Source organism: Eptesicus fuscus, chromosome 11 (assembly GCF_027574615.1).
Source record: "Eptesicus fuscus isolate TK198812 chromosome 11, DD_ASM_mEF_20220401, whole genome shotgun sequence".
In the NCBI taxonomy this organism is placed as follows: domain Eukaryota; kingdom Metazoa; phylum Chordata; class Mammalia; order Chiroptera; family Vespertilionidae; genus Eptesicus; species Eptesicus fuscus.
The window spans coordinates 20,917,207-20,922,925 of NC_072483.1; the positions used below are offsets into that span (position 1 = coordinate 20,917,207).

At 39.4% G+C, this 5,719-nt stretch overlaps 1 pseudogene; it reads left to right on the top strand.

Annotated features, from left to right (window-relative positions):
• Nucleotides 1-4,924: 4,924 nt before the first annotated feature.
• Nucleotides 4,925-5,064, top strand: LOC114232213 (U1 spliceosomal RNA; annotated as a pseudogene).
• Nucleotides 5,065-5,719: the final 655 nt, after the last annotated feature.

A 5,719-nucleotide genomic window follows, 5' to 3' on the forward strand; every position in this document is an offset into this window, starting at 1 on the left:
AAGGTTTACAATTTACACGCCTTATCAGCATGGAATTTCTCTTACCAGTGATGACGTGGCTAATGTAGTGCTGAATATGTAATGTATTAGCTACAGAGACCAACACTTGGTCTCCAATATGGCATCATTTCTCAATAGGGGCAGCCAGCCATCTGTTGGCAGTTTGATTACATTGGGAGATCATCATGGAGGGAACAGAGGTTTGTTCTCACTATAGTAGACATGTAGTCTGGGTATGGATTTGCCTCTTCTGCCTATAAGTCTTTTGAGAGCACTGCGATCCACAGAGCCAGAGAACACCTTTTCCATTGTTATGCCATTTTCTCTAGCAGTGCTTCTGACCAAAGAACAGATTTCACAGCAAAGGAAGTGCAGCTATAGCTTATGCTCATGAAATTAACGGGTCTTTCCAAATACTTCATCAACCAGAAGTTACAGGGTTAATAAATACATGGAATGGATTACTGAAGACTCATATCTAGTACCAGTAGGAGACAACACCCGGAGAGATAAGATTCTGATATACAGAATGAGAATGTACTTGGAAGAAGAGACCATTACATGATGCTCTCTCTGCCACAGTGAGAAGGCATCAATCTAGGAATCAAGAGACGAACACGACAGTGAATTTTCTCACTATTATGCTCAATAATCCTCTTGCAGAATATTTGCTTTCAGACCTAACAACCTTGAATTCTGCTGGTTTGGTAATCTTAGTCTCTACATTGGGAATATTTCAAATTTGGGACACAGGATTGGTTCCATCGAATTGGAAAATGAGACTGCTACCAGGACGATTTGGGCTCTTTATGCCACTGAACCAACACACACACAAAAGGGGTTATTCTACTTGTTGGAATGATTTATCCAATTACCAAAGGGTTGCTGCAACACGCTGGAAATTAGCAGGACTAAATCTGAAACCCAGAGGATGTGTTTTGTAGTACTTCCATTTCCAGAGATAAAGGTTAATGAGAAGCAACAGTAGGAAAAAGAGCAGCATGGTTGAGAACGCTGACCTTTCAGGAAAGAAGATTTGCATGACCCCACCCAGGAAAGAACCCTGACCTGTGGGGGTTCAGGCTGAGGGCGGGGTAAATGTGAAATGGAGAGAGGAAGAATGGAGCAATTTTTAAAAAATATATATTTTATTGATTTTTTACAGAGAGGAAAGGAGAGGGATAGAGAGTTAGAAACATCGATGAGAGAGAAACATCGATCAGCTGCCTCCTGCACACTCCCTACTGGGGATGTGCCCACAACCAAGGTACATGCCCACAACCAAGGTACATGCCCTTGATTGGAATCGAACCTGGGACCCTTGAGTCCGCAGGCTGACGCTCTATCCACTGAACCAAAGAGGTTAGGGCAGAATGGAGCAATTTTATCACTTATATCCTTGTGGTCAGTTACAGAAATGAGGAGTACAGTAGCCATATATAGATAATTTTGCTTGTTCTACCTATGTGTTTATTGGTATATACTAACATTTATTTTCTTCTTCTACTTCCTCATTTTTAATTTTTAAAGAAGTTGGTGGAAGTTATCTTTAAAATGTAGTTATTAGGTACAGAATATTCCCTGAAACTGTGATCAAATTTGAGGAGTACTTATTACAGCCAGTAATCAATATAATGACTATTGGGACTGTGTTTCTCCTCATTTTGAGGACCAAGTGAGAACTTCTTTACCTGTAAAAAGACTATCCTATATAATAAAGAGGTAATATGCAAATTGACCATCACTCTAACACAAGATGGCCACCACAAGATGGACAGCAGGGGAGGGCAGTTGGGGGCGACCAGGCTGGCAAGAGAGGGAAGTTAGGGGTGACTGGGCTAGCAGGGGAGGGCAGTTGGGAGCAACCAGGCCTACAGGAGAGGACAGTTAGGGGCGACAAGGCCTGCAGGGGAGGGCAGTTGGGGGCAATGGGTCGGCAGGGGAGCAGTTAGGCATCGATCAGGCTGGCAGGGGAGAGGTTAGGGGGTGATCAGGCTGGCAGGCAGAAGCAGTTAGGGGCAATCAGGCAGGCAGGCAGGCAAGCAGTTGGGAGTTAGCAGTCCTGGATTGTGAGAGAGATCCCAGATTGGAGAGGGTGCAGGCTGGGCTGAGGGACACCACCCCCCCCCCCAACCCCCATGAACAAATTTTGTGCACCGGTCCTCTAGTCTTTTTTGGTAAAAATATAGAGTTGTTTTATTATTATAAAAACATACAAATAAGTGAATATGGGACCTGAGTAGCCAAATTGTGAACTTTGCCAGTTACCAATTTATTGTCAGTTCCCAATTCACCTTCACTATTTACTCTGTGATAATGGAGATGGGCCCTGCAAATATTTTTGCTTGCTAGCTGCCATGAGAGGGCACAGCAGTAGAGGGCACTGGAGGGACACTGGGGTGGAGAGGGGCTCTGGTGTGCTTCTCCGACAGGATCCTGAAGTGGGCACCGTTTTTCTATCCCAGGCTCTGGAACTGTTGGGAGATTCAACAGTATTAGGCTTTTGTAATGCAGTGGTTTTTCTAGGACAGGGCTCCTGCCAAACACGGTGACCATCAGTGCCCATTAGCAAGCAGTTCCCCCTCCCCCGCCCCCCCAATCCTTTCAACAACTTAGCAGCAAGTTCTGAGGCTCAACCTTTCCCCGTGGAGGACTTCCCCTGGCATTTCAAGTTCTCAGAATATGGCAACTTAGTGAACTTTACCGTCAAACCCTATGGTGTTTGGTGCATGCCCCTGCCTTAGGTATTCTACTTATATATGCTATTTCTATATTTTAAAGAGTTTTTTGCCGAAACCGGTTTGGCTCAGTGGATAGAACGTCAGTCTGCGGACTGAAGGGTCCCAGGTTCGATTCCGGTCAAGGGCATGTACATTGGTTGCGGGCACATCCCCGGTGGGGGGTGTGCAGGAGGCAGCTGGTCGATGTCTCTCTCTCATTGATGTTTCTAGCTCTCTGTCCCTCTCCCTTCCTCTCTGTGAAAAATCAATAAAATATATTTAAAAAAAAAGAGTTTTTTATTTACTACTTGAAAAATCATTTGTTGTATTATTCACCTTTTCAAGTTATTAATGTCTATATTTAGTTTTCTTTGATTAAATCACTGTGAGATTTCAGTCTTCTGATTAGATCCTGACTGATATAATTGAGTAAGTGGCTTCCTGCTCTGTTTAATGTATAGCATACCAGAAAGATCCTTGTCCTTGAAATATTTCCCATTATTCGCTATAAATGCCTGGCATTTCATATCTGCAGACTCATTTAATTTCATAGATATTTATGAATATCTAGGTGCTGGCTTTGTACTATATTCTGGGAGGTAAAATAGAATAATATTTTTTTTTCTTCCAGGCTTGTAGGGCAGAAACTTATAAGCAAAGTCTTTTGAAATATATGTTTCCAGAGAGTTAATAGATTTAGTCAACATACAAGCAATAATATAAATTGGCTTTTGTGGTTTTTACCCCCTTACTGGGCTGTTAATGAAGACTAGTGGAGTCAGGGTATAGAAGTTTTGTTTTTAGGTTAGGCACAATAGGAAGCAGATAGGAATAGAATAAATAGCATTCAAAAAGTTTTTTAATTCCAAAAAGAAATTACAAACTCACTGGTAGGAAATGTGGAAAATATAAAAATCAATAAAGAAAATAAAAGTCCTAATACAATTCTTTCATGTGCCAGAAATTAAACTAGGTTCTTGAACATATTCTAGGTCCCACATGCTCCAAAAAACTACAAATTATATACCAATGTATTTTTCAAGTTTAAAAAAATGATAAAATTAATATTTATAAATATTAGGTAACTACCTCAAAGAACCAGAACTAGAAGGCAAGGTCTGTAATTCTGTCCCCAAAGTTCATACTTTCTCATTCTGGGATACAGCCTTCCATCCCTCATTCCTTGTCCTAACTCAGTGGGAAATATTATAAATATTTTGACCCATACATAATAGATATATGCAGCTGTCCGTTCAATATTGCAGCCTTTTTATTTTCTTAAAGTTATATCATAGTTGCCAAATCCACATCCTTAATAATAGCTCTGTAGTATTTATTTTACCACTTCATTACTGGTTGAAATTTATGCTATATCTCTGGCTTTCACTATTACAAATCATACCCCATAAGATATTTTTTGTTGTTGTTTGTAAATGTTTTGATGACCTTAAGATGATTACTTTAGAATAAATTACTAAAGGTGAAAGGATACAATCATACATTATAGCTGTCTGTAATAATTTTGACACACATTGCCAAATTGTCATTCAAAAGAATGTAACAAAATACCAAGAATTAATGATGGTACATTGAGAATTTTCATTTTAATACATTGGCTAATTTCATTGGGAAAATATGGTATGTAAATTTTTAATATTAAAATTAATTTATACTTTTAAAAAACTAAGTGTTAGACTGAATTTTGGGGGGAGAGGTAAATTATATTGTCTTTTGTCCAAATATCTTCAGGAGTTTTTTTTTATGTTTTGTAATAGATATATAGGACTATTAAAAAATAACTATATTCATTTGTGTTTTCCATCTTTGTTGAAAAATTTTTATGCCTGTTGTTTGTTGGAAATTTTGTTTATGCCATTACCATGAACAGTTTTTTTTTTTAATTCTTGTATAATGAACTCTATCATTTGCCTTTTTATTGATCTGATTGTGGTTAATTAAAAAAAAAAAATTTCACACCTAGCCCTGGCCAGGTGGCTCAGTTGGTTGAGTGTTGTCCCCAACACTGAAAAGTTGTGAGTTCAATTCATGGTCAAGTACATTCCTGGGCTGTGAGTTTGATCCCTGATGGATGTGTGTGTGAGAGGCAACCAATCAATGTTTCTCTCCCATATCAATGTTTCTCTCTCTCTCTCTCTTCCTCTTTCTAAACATGTCCTTGGCTGAGGATTAAAAAAAAAGGAGGGGTACTGACCTGGCAGGGGAGATACCATCATCATGAAGGTGGTTTTTCCAGGGTGAGGCTTATCCATTGTGCTCCAAAGGTGCTGACCCCTGCAATTTCCCCAAATGTGGAAAATTTGACTGTATAATTTGTGGTAGTGGGGGGAAGGGGGGGGGGAAAGGGGAAAGGGAGGAGGAGAAAACATTTAAAACATATTTACACCTAGAATATGTATTAATATTGACTACATTTTAATATATTTTTATCATTAACATATTTACATTTAACCTTTGGTTCCCCTGTAACATATTTCGTTGTATGGTTTGAGGTAAGCAGTGAACAACTAAATCTTTTCTGTACTTTGTTTTTGCTCTATAAAGTAGGCTTGTAATAAAGAGTGCTTCTGAATAGGGGGCATTTTTTAAAACTTATTTATTATTATTATTATTTTTGTTAATCATCACCTGAGGATATTTTTTTCATTGATTATTTTTAGACAGAGTGGGAGGGAGGGAGGGAGGAGCAGAGAGAGAGAGAGAGAGAGAGAGAGAGAGAGAGAGAGAGAGAGCAACATCAATGTGAGAGAGACAACATAGACAGGTTGCCTCTCGCACGAGCCCCAACAGTGGCAGGAATCAAGCCTACAACCCAGGTATGTGCCCTTGACTTGGAATTGAACCTGTGACCCTTCAATGTGCTTAACCACTGAGAAACACAAGCCAGGGCAATGAATAGGAGAGTTTTTTAATGGGCTGGCAGAGCTGGTTATGTCAGACCTGGGTGGGTTCTACTTTTGATAAATTTAAATTTTAAAAGG